The following is a 21875-nucleotide window of genomic DNA, read 5'->3' on the forward strand; positions in this document are numbered from 1 at the left end:
TCCCCAGCTCCTCCCTGCACTTAAGTCTGTCTAGCTGTCTCGTGAGATCTGCTACCTTCACAACCAGCAGGCAGTTCACCATGCAGTTCTCCCGGTCATCACAAACCCAACTATCTATATTTCTGATAATCTAATCCCCCCACTACTAATTCTTGTCTCTTCCTAATAACTGGGGTCCCTTCTCCTGGAGGGATATCCTCAATGCGAGAGGATATCATGACATCATCTGGAAAGTGGGTTCCAACTATGGGATTGTTTCCCTCCGCTCCAACTTGATGCTCTCCTGCCCTGAGACTTTTATCCTCAACAGCCCAGAGGCTGTCGGACTAGAGGTGAGACCACTTTACTATTTCCTGAAAAAGTTCCTTTATGTAACACTCTGTTTCCCTTCGCTCCTCCAGTTCACCTACCCTGGCCTCAAGAGCCCGTGCTCTGTCTCTGAGGGCCATGAGTTGCCTGCACCACACACACACACACACACACACACACACACATATACCACCTGCCCATGAGGCAGGTAATCATACATGCTGCACTGAGTGCAATAAATCGGATAGCCATACAAAAGTGTTCGGAAATAGCTGTGCTGAGGGTTGTCTCGCTGGGCTGCAATGCTAAAGGTGAGGTGCCATTCTTAACTCACAATCTTCTTGCTTTTTCTGGTTCACATCAATGTTACTTTAATGTTTTATTTACTTGATATAATACGTACAAGAAACGGGGTGGGGGGTGAAAAAATCTAATAGAAGAAGCATTGAGGTTCAGTGGAAATGAGTGATTCCAGAGTGTAAATAATAGGGGACAGCAGCCCCTCCTCTAAAAAATGCCTTGTACCAGTAGAATATACCCAGGAAAGTGTTATTCATTACATTTATTCATTGTTTTATATGGCAAAGAGCTTGGGTATTTAATTTCAAGTAAGAGAGAAAAAAACCAGCAGTATCCATGCAAGTATCATCCAGGCTGAATCTGAGCAGCGGTAAAGCCAGAGCACAAATTAAAGCACAGAACATATAAGAAGAAATAAAAGGATCTGCCTAGAGATCAAATGAAGCATTTGTATAGAACCTTATTCAAAATGGATACAAATGCATCAGTTCCTCAGAGTTATAGGTGAATCAAAGGAAAATTACATCCAAGAAGATAAAGCAGCCAACCAGCAGCCTAACCACGTGAGAGGCAGAGATGCAACTTTGAAGCTTCCCATATGGGCTGCCAAAGAGCCAGATGTTGCAGGTGGAACAATGTCCTTTCTGGCTTAGCATCTGGTTCCTGTTGTTCTGATCCATGGGAAAAGAGGAGATGTGGAAGGATGTGGTGAAAATCATGTTATACATTCATTTAAGAAAAGTGTCTTCTATAAAAAAAATGGTTGAAAAGCACATTTTTCTTTTAGTGATGGAGGTTCTGGAACAGAAACCCTCAGAAAAGTGCACGTGGAGTATCCATTACTGTCTTTCCACCGCCAAGGTCGGTGAGGTCGCTCACTTCTGTCATATCCACTTTTCATTAGCATCTGCCATATTGGAACCTATTATTTGGCGGGAAGCTTGTGCTACTCATGGCTTGGCCAGTAATAGGTGCATTAAAGGTAGTGCAGACCAGAAAAATCAGCCTTTATATCTGAGGGGAAAAGTTATCTAATGGACAGAGCTGGGATTTGGAAGTCTTATCTTCTAGGTTCCATTCTGGACTCTGTTACTGCCTGAGGCATTGTGTGGCCTGGGACAAGTCCCTTAACCTGCACATGCCTCAGTTTGCCCATCTTTAAAAGGGTGTAATAATATTTGGTTTTACCAAAGGTGTCATGAAGGTTAATTTCAATATATAATATAGTTTGAAGTCCTTGTCCGATGGGTGCTATAGCAGTACAAACTATTATTATCAATATGAACCAGACTTCAGAATCTTTACAGTTTTTATTTAAGCCTTAGTGAAACAAACCTCTCCCTTTGGTTTCAGTCGGAATTTAGTCTGAGTAAGGACTGAGAAACAACTAAGAAAAGTCTTCTGGATTTGGCCCAGATATATCAAAATAAAAAACCAACAATGTCATCTTTCTTTCTTTCTTTCTTTCTTTTTCTTATCACTCAATTCTGAGATATCTGAATGCCGATGGTCTCCCATAGGAAGGTGGATTCTATTACTGTTCTATTAAGCCACTGTCATACAAACAGTATTGCTTACTTTGAAGAATTGATTCGGCCTGATTCTCCTCTCACTTACATCAGTTTTATAGAGATGTAATATCACTGACATTAATGGAGTTTCTTCAGATTCGTACTGGTGTGAGAGGAGAATCTGCTCCCTGCTTCCACATTAGTATTTATTTATTAATTTTCTGTTGATTGGAAAATCTATTTCTCTCCTATTGAACAATTTTCCTCTTTCCTCATCAACCAAAAAGTTGTAGGATGCAAGAGTGACAATACTGGTGGGAAACGCAAAGATCTGCAGATTGAGGATGCTACTTCAGGTTAATCAAAAGGACTTTCATAAGATCAAAAGGCGAAGGGCGGGAAAGACTAATACAAATGAGACAGTTACCATGCCAGATTACAATTGTGTTTGATTGCTGGATTCTTGTGTTAGCCTGTCATGAGGGACTGCAAGTATATTCTTTGTCCTTGTTGATATACGCTGACCATATTGACCAACAGCAAAGTCTCTGACTTCAGTTTTCTTGTTTTTAAATCTAAACCTACTTTTTCTACCTCAGAAGTGACAAAAAATATTATTGCTCCACATACCCTGTAATGACCACTTGAGAGGGGCTCATGAACCTCCAGATATGCAGCCCTGGAGGCTGTGTCACGTAGAATGTGATGTGACATGGTAACATAACAGACACTGACAAGCTGTCCAAGTGCTTCCAGCAAGAAGACACGTATCTCAATACTACTGGCACATCATTATAGAAATTACTAGTGAGTTATCATCTATTGCAGTTTTCAGAAGGCACCTGTGTGGAGGAGAATGGGGCTGCTAAAGAAGTTGATTTACCATGCAGGATTGCTACGCAACTGGGCCACTAAATAGGAATTGGCAATCAATCAAATTAAGGAAGTTGGGGATGGGTGGGGGCAGAAACCCATGACAATGTTTGTACAAACTCATTCATAAAATGGGCTTCCTTTTATCATCTTAATATTGTAACAAGATTGAGACTTGCTCAACAAGAAGATCAGGCTGATGTTGATTACTGCTTTTTGTTATTTCTAAGATTGATTATTGCTATTCATTCATATTGGCTCTTTTGGCCTGTGCTGTTAAAATATTACAGGTGATATAGAAAGCTGTTGCCAAAGTCCTTACACAGTCTATATTATTTGATTACATTATTCCAACCTTGAAATATCTTCATTATAGGTGAAATTTTGTATAGATTCCTGGGAGCTTCCTACAAGGTTAATAGCAAAGCTGGGCCAAAGTTTTTCAGACTTGCCTTTTTCTTGTGTCTCAGAGGCCAGAATCTTCTAATTTATTGATTTTCCCTCCAGATGTATGTTGATAGAATAATAGAATCATAGAACTGGAAGGGACCTCGAGAGGTCATCTAGTCCAGTCCCCTACACTCAAGGCAGGACTAAGTATTATATAGACCATCCCTGACAGGTGTTTGTCCAATCTGCTCTTAAAAATCCTCAATGATGGAGATTCCACCACCTCCCTAGGTAATTTATTCCAGTGCTTAACCACTCTGACAGTTAGGAAGCTTTTCCTAATGTCCAACCTAAACCATCCTTGCTGCAATTTTTGCCCATTGCTTCTTGTCCTATCCTCAGAGGTTAAGAAGAACAATTTTTCTCCCTCCTCCCTGTAACAACCTTTTATGTACTTGAAAACTGTTATCATGTCCCCTCTTAGTCTTCTCTTCTCCAGACTAAACAAACCCATTTTTTTCAATCTTCCCTCATAGGCTCATGTTTTCTAGACCTTTAATAATTTTCGTTGCTCTTCTCTGGACTTTCTCCAATTTGTCCACATCTTTCCTATAATGTGGCACCCAGAACTGGACACAATACTCCAGTTGAGGCCTAATCAGTGCGGAGTAGAGCGGAAGAATTACTTCTCATGTCTTGCTTATAATACTCCTGCTAATACATCCCAGAATGATGTTTGCTTTTTTTGTAGCAGTGTTACATTGTTGACTCATATTTATCTTGTGATCCACTATGACTCCCAGATCCCTTTCCGCAGTGCTCCTTCCTAGGCAGTCATTTCCCATTTTGTATGTGTGCAACTGCTTGTTCCTTCCTAAGTGGAGTACTTTGCATTTGTCCTTATTGAATTTAATCTTATTTACTTCGGACCATTTCTCCAGTTTGTCCAGATCATTTTGAATTTTAATCCTATCCCCCAAAGGACTTGCAACCCCTCCCAGCTTGGTATCATCAGCAAACTTTGTAAGTGTACTCTCTGTGCCATTATCTAAATCATTGATGAAGATATTGAACAGAACCAAACCTCTGCGGGACCCCCCTTGTTATGCCCTTCCAGGATGACTGTGAACCACTGATAACTACTCTGTGGGAATGATTTTCCAACCAGTTATGCACCCACCTTATAGTAGCTCCATCTAGGTTGTATTTCCCTAGTTTGTTTATGGGAAGGTCATGTGAGACAGTATCAAAAGCCTTACTAAAGTCAAGATATAGCACAACTACCACTTCCTCCCTATTCACAAAGCTTGTTACCCGGTCAAAGAAAGCTATCAGGTTGGTTTGACAGGATTTGTTCTTGACAAATCCAAACTGACTGTTATTTATCACCTTATTATCTTCTAGGTGTTTGCAAATTGATTGCTTAATTATTTGCTCCATTATCTTTCCAGGTACAGAAGTTAAGCTGACTGGTCTGTAATTTCCCGGGTTGTCCTTCTTTCCCTTTTTATAGATGGGCACTATATGTACCCTTTTCCAGTTTTCTGGAATGTCTCCCGTCTTCCATGACTTTTCAAAGATAATTGCTAATGGTTCAGATATCTCCTCAGTCAGCTCCTTGAGTATTCTAGGATGCATTTCATCAGGCCCTGGTGATTTGAAGACATCTAACTTGTCTAAGTAATTTTTGACTTTTTCTTTCCCTATTTTAGACTCTGATCCTACCACATTTTCTTTGGCATTCACTATGTTAGACGTCCAATCGCCACCACCCTTCTTGGTGAAAACCAAAACAAAGAAGTTTTGGTTGAAATGTTGAAAAGTTTGGGGCTATATATTTAGTGTTTGTGCTCCAGGGTTGTGTAATCACTTTTCTGTATATGGGTAGGCAGGCCACTGATGAATCTGGACATTCTGGCACTTCCGGAATGGCATGTGACCACTCCTGCCTGCTTGACCCAGTGGCGGTTGGGTGGTACATTCTGCAAAATGCCATTCTCCAGGAAGATACCAGACAAAGCCACATCAGGTAACAGACAGGGACAAACTTTTCCAAAATCAGGATTGTCCAGCTTAAAAACAGACAAATGGTCTGCCTATATATGGGCTTGATCCACCCTGCTGTCTGTAGGAGAGATGGGCTGTAAAAGAGTGTACTACCCATTTAAGGGATGGGCTAAAGCCTAGAACCAAGACAGCCTGGGGTAAATAAAGAGGCTCCTGTCTTTCCCTAGGGCTAGGATATTTAAACACGAACAGGAAGCTAACAGGTGATCAATGAGGAGGGAAGTAGAAGATATACCGGTATCTGTGCTCAGGTTCCTGGAGACTAGCCTGACCTGACTCAGAGTCTTTGTTTTATGGACTTTAAGTTTGAGAGCTTTGCACCAGGGTCCTCAGGTGAGGGCCTTATGGACTGTTGTTACAATTGCTCCTTCCCTGAGCACTTATTAAAACAATGATGGTGTGGGTTTAAAACTAAAGGGTGGCACTCTCCATTGCTTCTGGTGGCTGAGCTCATTGCACACAGTAGGGTCTCCTTGCATCCTTCCATTCTCCCCATAGTCTTCATGTGTGCCACCTTCCCATCCCCCTCTATTTCAGGGACTCCTTGTAACTACCCCACCATTTCTGTTATGCCAGGGACTCTGTGTGTCTCCCCCTTACCCCATGGCAGGAGCTCTCTGTGACTCCTCCCTTCCATTCTCCTTCCCCTATAACAGTTTCATAAGAACATAAGAACTTCCATACTGGGTCAGACCAATGGTCCCCCTAGCTCAGTATCCTGTCTTCCAAAGGTGGCCAATGCCAGGTGCTTCAGAGGAAATAAACAGAACAGGTCAATTTATTGAGTGATACATTTCCTGTCATCCAGTCCCAGCTTCTGGCAGTCATAGGTTTAGAGACACCAAGAACATGGAGTTGCTTCCTTGACCATCTTGGCTAATAGCCATTGATGGACCTATCCTCTATGAACTTATCTACTTCTTTTTTGAACCCAGTTATACTTTTGGTCTTCACAACATCCCCTTGACACCAGTTCTACAGAGTGACTATGCATTGTGTGAAGAAGTACTTCCTATGTTTTATTTAACCCTGCTGCCTATTAATTTCCTTGGGTATACTTGTATTATGTGAAGGGGTAAATGACACTTCCTTGTTCACTTTCTCGACACCATTCATAATTTTATAGCCCTCTATCAACCCCCTCCCCTTAGTTGTCTCTTGTCTAAGTTGAACTGTCCCAGACTTTTTAGTCTCTCCTTGTATGGGAATTGTTCCTTACCCCTAATAATTTTTGTTGCTCTCCTCTGTACTTTTTTCAATTCCAATATATCTTTTTTTGACACGGGGTGACCAGAACTGCAAATTAGTATTTAAGGTGTGGGCATATCATGGATTTATAGAGTAGCATTATGAACCTTTCCTAATGGTTTCTAACAGTCTGTTAGCTTTTTGGCCTTTTTTTTTAAAATATCCACTGGGTTACCTTGTCCGTGTGCTTTTTGACACCCTCAAAGAATTCTAATAGATTGGTGAGGCATGTTTTCTCTTTTACAAAAGCCACATTGACTCTCCCCCTATGTGTTCATCTATGTGTCTGATAATTCTGTTCTTTACTATAGTTTCAACCAATTTGCCTAGTACTGAAGTTAGGCTTAACAGCCTGTAATTGCCAGGATTGGCTCTGGAGCCTTTTTTATAAATCAATATTGAATTAACTTCCTCCAGTCACCTGGTACAGAGGCTGATTTAAATGATAGGTTACATGCTACAGTTAGTAGTTCTGCAGTTTCATATTTGAGTTCCTTCAGAACTCTTGGCTGAATACCATCTGGTCCTGGTGACTTATTAATGTTCAGTTAATCGATCCATTCTAAAACTCCCTCTATTGACACCTCAATCTGGGCCAGTTGCTCGGATTTGTCGGGTAGTGATCAATGGCTCCATGTCTATTTGGCAACCGGTATCAAGCGGAGTGCCCCAAGGATTGGTTCTGGGGCTGGTTTTGTTCAATATCTTCATGAATGATCTGAAGGATGGTATGGATTGCACCCTCAGCAAGTTTGCAGATGACACTAAACTGGGAGGGGTGGTAGATATGCTGGAGGGTAGGGATAAGATACAGAGGGACCTAGACAAATTAGAGGACTGGTCCAAAAAAAATCTGATGAGGTTCAACAAAGACAAGTGCAGAGTCCTGCACTTAGGACAGAAGAATCCCATGCAGTGCTACAGACTAGGGACTGAATGGCTAGGCAGCAGTTCTGCAGAAAACTAAGGGTTACAGTGGACAAGAAGCTGGATATGAGTCAACGAGGGGTTACAGTGGACAAGAAGCTGGATATGAGTCAACAGTGTGCCCTTGTTGCCAAGAAGGCTAACGGCATTTTGGGCTGTGTAAGTAGGAGCATTGCCAGCAGATCAAGGGACGGGATCATTCCCCTCTATTCAACATTGGTGACGCCTCATCTGGAGTACTGTGTCCAGTTTTGGGCCCCACACTACAAGAAGGATGTGGAAAAATTGGAAAGCATCCACCGGAGGGCAACAAAAATGATTAGGGGATTGGAACACATGACTTATGAGGAGAGGCTGAGGGAACTGGGATTATTTAGTCTGCAGAAGAGAAGAATGAGGGGGGATTTGATAGCTGCTTTCAACTACCTAAACAGGGGTTCCAAAGAGGATGGCTCTAGACTGTTCTCAGTGGTAGCAGATGACAGAACAAGGAGTAATGGTCTCAAGTTGCAGTGGGGGGGAGGTTTAGGTTGGATATTAGGAAAAACTTTTTCCCTTGGTGGGTGGTGAAGCACTGGAATGTGTTACTTAGGGAGGTGGTAGAATTTCCTTCCTTTGCGGTTTTTAAGGTCAGGCTTGACAAAGCCCTGGCTGGGATAATTTAGTTGGAGATTGGTCCTGCTTTGAGCAGGGGGTTGGACTAGATGACCTCCTGAGGTCCCCCTCATCCCCTCTGCAGTGAAGATCAATGCAAAGAATTCATTTAACTTTTCTGCAATAGCCTTGTCTTCCTTGAGTGCTCCTTTAGCACCTTGATTGTCCAGTGGCCCCACTGATTGTTTGGGGGGGCTTCTTGCTTCTGATGTACTTAACTTTTTGTTGTTGTTGTTATTTTTTGTGTCTTTTGCTAGTTGCTCTTCAAATTGTTTTTTGGCCTGCATAATTCTACTTTTACCCTTGAGTTTCCAGAGTTTATGTTCCTCATTGTGCCCCCATTCCTCCACTCCTGTATTATGTCTGTCTATGTGGGAAAGAACTCAGGGTGTCAACATTTTAAGCTGTACAGGGAGGATGGGTAGAGCTGACATGGCAGGTGGTATCCTGGAAGGTGTTAATGCCTGCCCTCGATCGATTCTTTGATCTACAGACAGTTACACAGATGGTTATGAAAAAGCTACACCGCTGATCGACGTAGCTATGCCAACTTAACCTCCAGTGTACACACAGCTGTGTCAATGGAAAAGTGCATAGCTAAGGTTGTTCAAGGAGGTGGTATTCCTACACTGACAGAAACTCCTTCTCTCTGCATAGGCTGCATATACCCTAGGAGGCTGTGCCAACATAGCTATGTCGGTATAGTGGCCATGGAATAAACATAGCGAAAGGCTCTGAGGCCCAAGACAGCAAAGGGACTTAGGCATTGTGATGCAGTGCCTAACTTTTAGGCACCTAGAAATTCACAGGAACAACACTGTGATCCATAAAACCTGATTTAGGCACCTTGGCTCCCTATATAATAGCTGCTTATAATACATAGGGAGCGATAGGTACCTGAGAATGCAAAAAGCTCATATCCTACCCAGGGAGCGATCTAAACAAGTCAGTGGGAGATGGTGGTGACAGGGGGGTGTCTTAAGTCTCAACCCTTTCACTGAGATAGGAACCTAAGCCTGGGCGGCAGGGTGGTGCCTGTCTTTGCTTATTGATCCCTGGCCCTAAGGGTAACTCTATCCAGAAAAGTCACGCATAGCACACCCTGAACACAGATCTATCTGTGCCCCCAGCATTCTTTCCTTGGTTGAGGTAATCAAAAGACTTTCTTGTTCCAGGTTTGCCACTACATCAGAACACACAATATTCATGCAGGACTCTACCCCTTACTTAAATGAGAGCTTCTAGGCCCGGTCTCCACCTAAAACTTAGGCTGACCCAGCTACGTCACTCAGTGGTATGAAAAACAAACACCCTGGAGACTCGTAGTTAAGCTGACATAGTTAAACCCCAGTCTTAGATCCCAGTTTAAATCGACAGAAGAATTCTTCGTCACAGAATCATAGAAGATTAGGGTTGAAAGAGACCTCAGGAGATCATCAAGTCCAACCCCCTGCTCAAAGCAGGACCAACCCCAAGTAAATCTTCCCAGCCAGGGCTTTGTCAAGCTGGGCCTTAAAAACCTCCTAGGATGGAGATTCCACCACCTCCCTAGGTAACCCATTCCAGTGCTTCACGAAATAATTTTTCCTAATATCCAACCTAGACCTTCCCCATTGCTCCTTGTTCTGTCATCTGCCACCACTGAGAACAGCCGAGCTCCATCCTCTTTGGAACCCCCCTTCAGGTAGTTGAAGGCCGCTATCAAATCCCCCCCTCACTCTTCGCTTCTGAAGACTAAATAAGCCCAGTTCGTCAACCTCATTACCACCTATCAAGGGGGTGGATTAAAACTACAGCAATGGAAAAACCCCCTCTGTCACTGTAGCAAGTCTCTTCGATACGATACTACAGCAGCAGCACCGTAGCTCTGCTGCTGTAATGTCCAGAGCGTATTAATGCCCTAAATACTCAACACCCTCTTGAAAATATGGTTCATCTTATTCAGACACCTAAGCATGGACTAAAGAGCTGAGCTTCAGGCTGCTATTTTTGAAAAACTTGGCCTCTGTCTAATGTGTGGATGCTTCCTGCCAAGCATGTTGGTGGGGATGGTTACCGTTAGTGGAACAAACTCCTTAACTTGCCTGTGTAGTTATGTAGAGGAGCTGTTGTGTTCGTGTGGCTATTAGAAAAAGCTTAAATAAAAAGGCTAATTTAGTTATCTCCAGAATGAACCTCTTAATTGATTACAAATTTTAGGGGCACAGTTGTATTCTCCGGGGCATTTCTGTGGACTAGGTATACACTGATATTTAAAAGAGAAAGGCACCAATGTGTGGTGATTGGTTCAGATATTCTCTAGAAACAGAAAATTGTGTTCAGATAGAGATACAAAACTCTAGACTTGGTATCTAGAAAACACCCCCTGGAATCGTGTCTTCTTCTCTTTAGATAAGTGATTGCATCTGAGCTACAGCAGCTTACTGAACCACAAAGTTGAGAAAAGTGTCTCCATACCACTCCTAGAGAACATTTGTACACACTCTTGCTTCATGCCAGCCACTTCCTCGCCCTTGTATCCCACTCTGACACTAAACAGGGTACATAATGCAGGTGTCAGGTCACTGGAATGAATTGGATCACCGCAACTTTATAAAATCATCATCTCTTTAGCTCCATTGAGGCAGTGTGCTCAGCCTGAGGGAATGCACAGAAGGTCTCCAGCAAATAGCCTTAAAAAAAAAAAAGTCAATAAAAATTTCAGCCTCCAGGAATTAGCATAGACTTAATTTTTGTGATGGCCTCTTAAGTGATGCTCCCAAGTTACAGAAGAATGTAACTGGCACCAGATGCAGTAAGCAGAACAGTATCAAGAGCTACACACAAGAAGTACAGGGAATTGGTGGCTGCTGTTTTAAGGAGGTGGGCTAAATCCTCAGAGCCCTGGGGCACCTTCCTAAAAGCAGTTAGGGCCAGCTACAGCCAAGGGTGCATAAAACAGAGAGATAACTAGCATGCTTGGTGCCTGCCATCACCCTGGTTGTTTGTGCCTGTGATCCTTGCAACTGTATTAACTTCAGTAGGGCTCTGCGAGTGTGGAAGGACCCAGCCACGCGAGTCAGCCAATAAGACTTTTGTTTGACTGTTGTATCCCTTCCATTCCTTCTTTGTCTGGGATTATTTCCTATTTCTTTTTCAGTTGTCAGGCCTTTGGGGCCAGTGTAGTGTGTTTACAGTGCATAGTACAATGGCCCAGATCCATGAAGAGACTTAGGCATTGCCACACTGAGTTTTGAGGCACCTAGAAAATCACAGGAACAACCCTGTGATCTGCAAATCCTGAGTTAGGTGCCTATGCTCCTATACAATGAATGGGGAGAGATAGGTGCCTTAGGCTGAGATCCACAAAGCCAGCACAGTAGGCAGCATCGCCCGTCATGGAGCTCCAAGAGGTGAGGGCATCCTTGCCGCCTGGTTCTCTTGCTTTTCGCAAGTGGGTCATATGGGAGGGTGCTCCCAGCTCACCCCTGACCCTCTGGAATTCATCATCAGGCCTTACTAGTCTTCCTGGCTGCTCCCAACCTGCCACTTGAGTTGGCTGAATGACACCAAGCTGGTCCGCCTCTATACCACTCCTAGAGAACATTTGTACACACTCTTGCTTCATGCCAGCCACTTCCTCGCCCTTGTATCCCACTCTGACACTAAGTGGGAGGACCTGCAGCGGGCAAGGAACCCAGGTGAGCCAGTCTGTATTCCATTCTGGTTCCACAGCCTGCTGGGGATGTTAGTTGGTGGCTCCTCCATGGAGCTGTGAGCACAGATGTGTACCTGGCATGGTTCACGAATTCCCCCAACACCTGTCTCTTCTGTGCCAAAATAGATGTGGTGCAGGGTCTCCGTGTAGAGTGTGTCAGGTTGCAGCCCCTCTTCTGGCTCCTTCAGGATCTCTTACTGTCTTTCTGGCTGCACTTTCCCCTGCACCTCCAAATTCATGCACACCCCATCTGTGGCCCCACAAAGTTGGGAGAGCCCCTCATCAGCCTCCTCCTGGCACTGGCCAAACTGGCTATCTGTCATACCAGGAGTAGGAAGCTGGACGGAGTGGGTGCTCTGTGGCTTTGGGACCTAGTTTTGGTCCCTCATCCGATCATGCATCTGGGCAGAGATCCTCTGCGTAGTTTCCACTAACTCCTTAGAGATCTTTGAGGAGCAGTGGGAACTGTCAGGGGTTCTCCATTCAGTGTTGCCCTCTGGAGCCCTGATTTTTAACCTTTAACTTTCACTCCCATTCCTGGTTTTTCATTTGTTGTCCCCAGTCCTCACAGTGTGGGTGCAATGCCTGCTCCCCCATGCCTGAGGGGGAGGGCCTAGATCCACCTGTCCCTACTACACAGTGTGTGCTACACAGTGTGTGCTAAGCCCTGCCCCTGTCATGGAGCTAAGAACCTAGCTGCAGGAAGGTGCCTAGCTCTGCTTTGTGACCCACAAATGGGGAAGATAGGTGGCCAGATGCCTACGTCACATGCAGGGTTCAAAATCAAATGACTGGGGGGTAGAGCAGAGAAGGATTTCTCTTAGAACCAGATAGATAGGGTACTCACTTGGGATGTTGGAGACCCTCAGTTCATGTCCTCCCTACCCCTCAAGTGGGAGAAGGGATGTGAACAGGGATCTGTCACCTCTCACGTGAGTGGCTCTAACCACTAGGCTGTGGACTAGTCTGATGTGGCACTCCCTCAATCTCTCCTATTGAAGTTGTTCCATTTTAATTAAATAATTAAATATTATTTGGGTCAGTGAAAGAATTGGAATGACTGCATAGTTTAGTGGTTAGAGCAGCCACCCAAATGGCAGCAGATCTCTGTTCATCTCCCTTTCAGGAGGAGCAGGGAATTGATCCAGGCATCTCCCATGTACTGGGTGAGTACCCTAGCCTTGAGGCTCAAGGTTATAAGGGATATCCTTCTCCCCTTCCTCCCCATGCTATTTTGTGAGAACGTAGTCGAGGGGCCTGATCCTGTAGGCAGCTTCTGAGCATGCCTACACTATCGCACTCCCCGACGTGACCGAGGCGGCCAAATGCTTATCTTTCCTGGTTTGCGAATCGGTCCGGGGCTTAGGTGGGAGATATGCGCCCAGCTGCAACGCACATGTGCAGAGGCAAAAGCTTAGGGGCTGAGTGAGTTTAGGCAACTGCAGAGTTAGGTGACGGCCAAACTGGAGTTTTGTGGATCATAGTGGAGCCTAAAAAAATGGACTTGGGTGCCTAGATACCTTCATGGATAGCACCAACCCTGACTGGCTACTGCAATATAAATAAGAATAATGTTGTAAATTTGTTATTTTTTAATGCCTCTTTCCTGTTTCCACAGCAGTTGCTTATTATCATGAAAAGATGCGATTTAAAGTTGCCTTTGATTTTTTTATTTTTACCTCCAAAATAAATCATTTGCTCATGAATGATAAAATCAATATTTTTTTAATGTTAAAAATATCCCAATCCCGGTGTCTTACTTCATTGAATGGAATATTTCAACACGTTCACTTTTTTCTGCTTCTTGTACAGTTATCTGACAGTGGAGTGAAATGACTGATGTGCAGTGTTGTCTAGTGGTTACATGAGCAGATTGTGTGTCAGGCCTTCTAGGTTCTAATCTTGTGTCTGCAATGGATTCCTGTGCTACCTTAGACAACCTGTTTCACTTCTTGGTGTTTCCATTCCTCCACCTATAAACTGGTCATCATTTACCCCCCTCACAGGAGTCTTGTGAGTGTTAATGAACAGATTTACATGCACTTTGAGATCCTTGCATGGAAGGATTTTGAGAAGTGCAAAATATAAACTACAACATAATAGGTGATTGGTGTAAGTAGAAATTGTTGTGCAACACATATAATAAGCATCGCCATGTAATAGTAATTTATCTAGTTTTACCATGGAGTTCACTGAACTGCAAGGGATATTTGCCATATCATTTCATTAACAATTGTATATGTTACCACTGTCTATAGAATAATGTTCCTGCAATGAAAATTATAAATGCCTTTACCTAAAATTGTAACTTCAGATTAAAGTGCTAAATGTAGTTATTTGTTTTCAAATGTTATTCAGAATAAAACACATTTATTAGAATACGTGCAATCTATGCCTGATAAATGAGAACACATCTGGTCCATAGCCCTGATTCAAACCCCGCATTATTAATTATTTTGATGGTTAAAGCTGAGGAGTGAGTTGAACGTTATTTATAGTGATCTTTGCTAAGTAAATCATTTTAAAAATGGCTTTCTAAATGTAACGTTTCCCTTTTAAGAAGCCCCCCAGAATTAAAGAGGCTTTACAATGGAACATGAAACATATTGCAGAGGCAGAGACAGAAGCTTGCTTGATTAATGCACACGATTATCAGCAATGCAAATCACTTTCACTTATTAAGTCTTGTTTAATATCCTAATGAAGGCTTCCTGAGCAGATTTGATAATTCCAGAGAAAGTGACTGTGAACTAATGCCCTTTCACCATGTTGAGAATGAGCAGTGCTATAAAGAAAACCTCATTTACTATAATTCCACCAAATGTGGTATCCTTTTCTCAGCTTCTACTTCACAGCAGGAGACAATTAACCTTTTCAGTGCCAGAAGTGATTTCCAATACATTTCAGCTGTGAAGGCTAGCAGGTCAGGCATGAACGACGTTTACCTTCAGCTTTTGCTCAAAACCTCCACAATTATGCAAACATGTTAAGAAAGCTCTGAGCAACACTGGGGATTTGCACTGGTACTGTGGAAATGTAGTATTTATGCTAACAGAAGTGCAACAGAGCATCATATATTAAGAATATCTGGGGATGCCTCTCTTCCACAGAGTGCATTTATAAAACTTAAAGTAAATTAAAGCAGATGCTTTTTGAATACATCCAATTTGCCTGACAAATGTTTGATTCCCGTTTCTGAGAATCTAGGAAATTTAACTCTGTCACCTCTAAATTTGGATGTGATGGTATGTAACGGAAAATGGCACATTTTTCCTTTCCCTTCCCCAGCACTGTACACATGACGTGTATTAATTAACACTCCCAAAATCTTTCTAACATTAGGGTGATCACACCCAGTCACAGAGCAAATGAACTTGTCAGATTAATGTACCAGATCCTACTTTGTGTTGAAAAGTCCATTACTGTCTGCACGTGGGAAACTAGTACATTCTCATCCTATGTTGTAAGCTTTGCCTTAAACCATGGTTTTTCCTAGACAGAGTTGCAATTCAATCCTTTAGAGTTTTAGAGGTTTACAAACTCCCTCTTTAATTTAAAAGAAGAAAAACACTGTCAAGGATATAAAGAACTAGCTTCGGATTGAAAAAAAAAATGATTTCACCTTGTGCTTATCTGGAGATTTTCTAGGGAAAACAAGACTCACAGTTAGATTTGTTTTTAAAAGAGCCAGTCCCCTGGGAAGAAAGCACCTGAGGGGGAGAAATTGAAAAGCAGAAAACCCTTAAGAATTTTGTGAACATTTTTTCCATTAGACCATTATTAGGACAAGGAATATGGATTGGATTCTAGGTTTGTAGGCCACTTCAGAAAACACATTGCTAATCCAAACCACTCACAGGGGACTGGCTTTTAATATAGATTTATAATATTTTGGTTTGGTGGTAAACATCTCTTCATGACTTAGAATTTCCATATAAAAAGAGACTAGAGGATAGGGTATGTGAATGTATGTGTGTATTGCATGTCGTGTGTGCAAGTAACTACAGAATACATGCTGGATTTAAAAGGCACATGCAGATTTCAGCTGCTAATATGGTAAAATAAGCAAAAAAACTAAAGAAAGTTTAAGATCTCTAATTGCTAGAAATGAAAGTTAACAAAATTCTAAAGCATTCAAAACTGTAGGGAGCTTAAGCTAAATGGCAAAGGTATTTTCCTACAGAAGGGAAATACAACGATAAATCAAATGAATTATTTGAGTCAGTCAAGGAAATCTTGTATAGGGATCCCATTGCCATATCTTCAATGTATACCTGAATCTTTTCTTTAGTTTACAGGCAAAGAAAGTGTTTGTGTGTTTTGAGGGCATGGAGAAAAGGATGGACACCAGTAGATGTCATTGGACTGGAGATGGAGGTGAATGGAGTAGCTGCCCCCAGGTTAGTGCTCTGAGTGTGTGTGTGATGTCTAATGTCATTTGCTCCCATGAGGGGCTTTAAGCTTCAGAACTCAGGAGGACTTTATTGACAAAACCTGTAACTTCAGCAAGTCCCTATCCTGGTTCTGACTTTAGAGCAAAGGGCAGGATTCACTACAGCTCTTCCTGCTGCCTACACACAAGAGCGGGTTAAAAATGAAAACCTGTTTGAAAGGAAAATTTTGAAGTGCTTTTTGTTTCAAAGTGGCTGAAAGAGATCATTTTTTACTTTTTTTGAAAAAAAAAATCAGATATTTTTATTTAAAAAGAAAACGAAAGTCATGGCATTTTTTGAAAAACTGAAACCAAACAGACTAGATAGAACAAAAGGGAGAGAGAGTAGAAGGGAAATGAACAGTCATGGAAAGCGAAGACTAAATAAGTTTTGGGGTCATATTGGATCCATTACTGTGATTCAGCTCCTGGGTGACAGCAGGGCAGTGGCATGCATTGCCTTTTCTCATTTGCGGTTGGCCCAGAGGCTGTGATTGTTCCTCTCTGTTATTGATGTTTCCATGTCTTTGTAACCTCTGTATCACTACAGTGTACTTTGCTTGGGCCTACCCTTGGAGAGCTCCTATAAGCTCTCGTTGCAACAGATAATACTAATGCATATTTGTATGCCTCTGCATAGGGGCCCAAGATGTTTGTTCATCTACAAAGCTCGAAATGGTCTAGACCTGTTGAACATGTTTACCCGCGGGATTGCTTCTTTCCCTGTGCTTGAGCCTACTCCTTATGGCAATGTGCAAGAATCTGAAATATATGAGTTTCAGGCTTCTCTATAAGTGTTATCTGTTGGTCAAGCTTTTAACTGACATCAGGACTCTTTGCAGAAGAATATGGTCTTGTGCACATTGGGAAAATGCGTGGTGTTAACAGTATCTAACTGGCATATTTCAGTTTACACATTAAGTGCAATGTTGCCCTTCTTATGGACAAAGACAATCATTTTAAAATGTGTTAGCTGGTCATGGTTAACGTTAGGGGGTTAATTTATAAATTAGCAATACATAATGAAGGAAAGCACTAAAAGGCCATCTCTTCCTACCCTGCTCCACCGACTTCTCCATTCCTACTGTCTCTCTACAGTCTCTCATAAGTTTATCTCTTTTCTTTGTGTCGTCCTCTCTTGATGATTTTCCCCACTATTCCCTCTGTCTTGTCACTCAGTTACCCAAGGTCCAGTATTGCAGTTTCCTTTAATTAGGTCTAGTTGGGCAGCTTGATATTCCCCTCAGAGCCTACTGTAATAAAGGAGCAATTTACAGGAATGCTACTAAGGATATGTCTACATTGCAGTGTAAGCCTAGGGTAAGTGGAACTTGAGTCAGTAGATCCTAGGTTAGAGAACCCAGGGCTTGAGCATCTACACTGGTTAAGAATTTTCTAACCTGGGCCTGAACCCAGGGCTCCAGCGTCCACATTGTTGTATGCAGACCCCAGTCCAATTTTCTAACCTGGGACCATATCCCAGACTTCCTAGCACACTCCTGAAATGTGGTTGTTCTAGCCCTTTATTCATGGTGCAGTATGAGAAAACTTGACTGTCCAGAGGACAAACAAAGTCAGCCTGTAGGATTGTGGTTTACTTTTGGCAGACTGCCAGAGCATGAATTGCAGTGCGGCTACATTTACACTGCGAAGCAATAGGGCTTAAACCCTGAGTCCCAGCTTGACTCCAGCTCAGACCCGCCACCCCTGTGTTAGGTAGCTCAGCCCTGGTTTAGCGCAATTTGTGTGTAGATGGGAGAGGCGTTAGGCTTGACCATGAGTTTGAACTCTGGTCTTACATTGCAGTGTAGCCATACCCTTAGCAACTGGTCTCTGTTTCCTAGCCCTAGGCACATAACATGGGTCAGAGCTATGAAAAGCCGTACCTTTGTCATGCAGAAGTGTTCATTATCCACTGACTGCAGTGAATACTGTTACATCCACCTATATTTCTTGAAGACTGGCCATATAGGTCACTGCAGAGCAAACTGAAGCATTTCCTTCCCTCCCTTCCCTTCTAGGGGATGAGATTGCTGTCTCCATTATGGATTAAGGAAAAGGCAGCTGCCCTACTAAACCCCAAATAAAAAGAATATTGAATTTACACAGCAAAGTACTCAAAATTCAGGAAAGGACAAATTTAAGGTTGTGCAAGCAACTGTAACTTTGCTCTCTTATGCATATTCCTGAAGTAGTCTTTAATTCAAGAGTGCTATTTCTCAAATGATAAATATAATATGTAATTTTTCTAAAACCTTGGATATACATGTAGTATCTTGTGTTTGCCAAATTCCACTGAAGGCATATATATGCACCCCGATGGATCACTGCCTCATTCATCCATACTGACAGCTCTGCAAACTGAAGTTCTGTAGCTGCAGAGCAGGAGTAGCAGGGGAAAATGCACTTCCCCTATACCACCCAGCTCGCATGCTTAAATCTTGACCTGGAGGGGAGTGCCTCTAAGGAATGAGAGAGGAAATTACTCTCCTCAGCAGAGGTGCTAAAAGGGCATTGTCAGTGGTTTTAGTGAGATGAACACCTTTCCACTGAGAAACTGAGGCCACCAAGCTGCTTTATATAGGCCAACGAAGAGCCACTGCATGGTAACTTTTGATCACTAGCTGCTGAGCTGGGCTGGGTTCATATGATTGACCTAGTGCTGAAATCCTCTGAATCTTCAACTCTCATTAAAAACAGGGAGTTTTAAGATGCACCTCCCAAGGCTCTAGGAAAAGTGTGTTCCAGGCTTTATTCTACTGTTTCTAGGAAAGTCAAAATGAATTTCTCTTTCTTAATTCACATCTCTGTATATTTCCCCCTCTTGCTTACACCTTTTAATTTTTAATTATGTGAATTATAAACAAGATAATAATCTTCAGTTTGAATATGCTAGTTTGTGTCAATCGCAAAAGCCTATGGGAGACTGTCATTACCAGATGCTGAATACCCACAACTGCCCTTAATAGTTAGTGGGTACTGGAGGTGTGACGCACCTCTCTAAATCGAGCTCCTACAACTTTACTTGTAAATTTTTTTTAATTGAGTCTTAATTTGGCCTTTCAGAACCCTAGTAGTTTGTATCTCAGCTTCAATGGTACTGAAGCGGTGTGTTTAATATTAAAAATGCATCATTTTTCAAGTTGAAAAGTAATTAGTGATAAAATAAACCTAAATACTGAAAAATGTGCTTAATTATGTAACACAAAATGTTAAGTGATGTATTTCCCCACCCCACCCCAATGGAGCACTTAATCCTCAAAGGATAAAGTTCTCTCAGGGGAGTAGATTGTTCGGGGATTGGTAACAGGATATGAATCCCTTCACCTCTAGGTCATTATTTCATGGCCGTTAAGTGGCTTAAATGAAATACATTGGTGGTCCCAGTCTAGTTCCGAGCAGGCAGGTGTCCATGCCACATAAACTATCATAGTAATTGACACCCTTGTTGGTAGCCTCAGACGAGAGGCCACAGTCTGAGTGAACACAGAGCCAGAATCACTCATTAACCCCAAGGAATATTTGCTCTAAGTCATAAATGAGGCAGATTGGTGTGGGGTTGTGGAGAAGAGCCACTGATGATGCTGTACTTGTTCTGTGGCTGAACAGAGGACATGACTTTCCAGAGCTGCTAATTCACTGGCTTTCATGAGCACTAAATACGTTTTAAGAAACAATGCATGAATGTGCTGTATCTAGCTATGACATTGGGCTGTGCTTTATTTTCAGTGTACTGCCCCTTTAAATTACTAAGCAGTCTTCCATTGTGCATAGCTGAGCAAACATTTTGGTATTTTGAGCTCAGTTCAGACTGTCCAAAGAGACGAACAGACTGTGTTCTCTCATGGTGATTGGCTCTTTCTTGTTCTTTTAGTCTTTGTGTGGAAAACACATAAAAATATCCTTCTGGAAAACTCAATTTTTCAAGCAACTACTGATATCTAAAAAGGATTTGCACTGATTCCTGTTGATTGGAAAGAGAACTATCTTCTGATCCAGTGAACAGAAACGTGGAGTGAAATATTAGTTCCATGTCAATGGGTGTTTTGTCTTTGACTTCAGTGGGGCCAGGATTTTACCCAGGCTGTTCATAAACACCAGCTAGAATAGGATGCTAGGTTGTTATTAGTAATATCAAACCAGTTGGTACAGTGGCTGAAATAAATCAGGCTGGAAACACAGTAGGTGATAATGACAGGTATACTGGGGAATAGACTGAGCCTCCGGAGAGTAAAAGAAGATAACCCTTTGGATCAGCTATGAATTTCACCACCCAGCTGTGGGGTGTGTAGATAAAGATAACGGGCGTGGGGGGTACAGGTTTTGTTTCACTATTGACGTGATGCCTAGATGAACTTTGACATGTCGCTGACTGTAGTTGTTTGATAAGTGTAAGACGTGAAAAGCCAGCAATAACACTAGATGGTATCAAATCTCTAAAATAATATGTGTTGGAAGGTGGTAGGAATAAACACTGCAGTACAAAAATAAAAACAGAAAAAAAGTCACAACTCATTCATGGAGGTAAAGAAACATCAGAGGAAACGGCTCTTTCATTTTCTTCTATTTTTTTAACAAGAAAATTATAGACATAAAAAAAACCTTTTAAATGTTGTGGCAAAGCCAAGCGATCTGCTGCCAACATTTGAACACAGGAATCCTTCAAAAGTGTTCCGTTGCCAATACGTTTAATGCTACCTGGGTAAAAAATATTCTCTCCCCCTCTGCCACAAAACCACCAGTTCCATAGCCTCCATCCCCCAGTACTTTTGCTGCTACTCCCCATGTTACAACTGCTCTCTGACTAAATAGAGAGCTTTACTTGTCCGGACTGTCAGTTCAATGACTTCCATAGGTTCTAAAGGCGCATGAAAATATGTTTCTAAAAAAATAACTAAACTAACATCCTCATGTTTTAACCTGCATCATCAAGGTTACATTCAGAACCTTTTAACAGGGCCAAATCCGCAAGATTTGCATTGGAATATTTTTTGACAATTTGAAATCCTAGGAGTTTTGTTCAAATAAGGGCTGCTGGATTGAGCTCCTAAAGATCGTACCGGCCAGGATGGTCAAATGTCAGTCATTCAGATCAAGACCCATCTGAGACCTTAGATGTTTATCCAATTTTTATCTGACCCTCTTTGTTCTGGAAACATTCTGAGAACAGATCTCATGGGAATAAATCTTATGAGAACAGCAAAGGCTGAAGATATAGAAAACAGGAAATATTACAAGATTGTTCTGTCTTTGGTGAGCCTGGTGAAGAACTATTAGCTTCCCATCTCCACTCTCCCCTGCAATGGTTATTGCAGTACCAGAATCCCCCTGCATTATCCTATTCCCAGTCAAAGACACCCTCTGAACTCTCTCCGCCACAACCTTATCCTGCAATGCTGTGAGCCTCCCTGACTTTCTAAATACTGTAGCTCTGTGATTTCTTCTCCCCTCTTCTGCATTACTCAAG

General features: G+C 42.3%; 1 long non-coding RNA gene across 2 annotated transcripts in view; it reads left to right on the forward strand.

The window, feature by feature from the left end:
- The window catches only part of LOC311517414, a 234118-nt gene that overhangs the window by 59028 nt on the left and 153215 nt on the right, over positions 1–21875 (forward strand). For both annotated transcript variants that reach the window (XR_014710685.1, XR_014710686.1), the window contains one exon: positions 16268–16376. This is a non-coding gene — a long non-coding RNA (uncharacterized lncRNA). The remainder of the gene's footprint in view (positions 1–16267; positions 16377–21875) is intronic.

The sequence above is a fragment of the Lepidochelys olivacea genome, assembly GCF_965140295.1.
Source record: "Lepidochelys olivacea isolate rLepOli2 genome assembly, chromosome: 3".
In the NCBI taxonomy this organism is placed as follows: domain Eukaryota; kingdom Metazoa; phylum Chordata; order Testudines; family Cheloniidae; genus Lepidochelys; species Lepidochelys olivacea.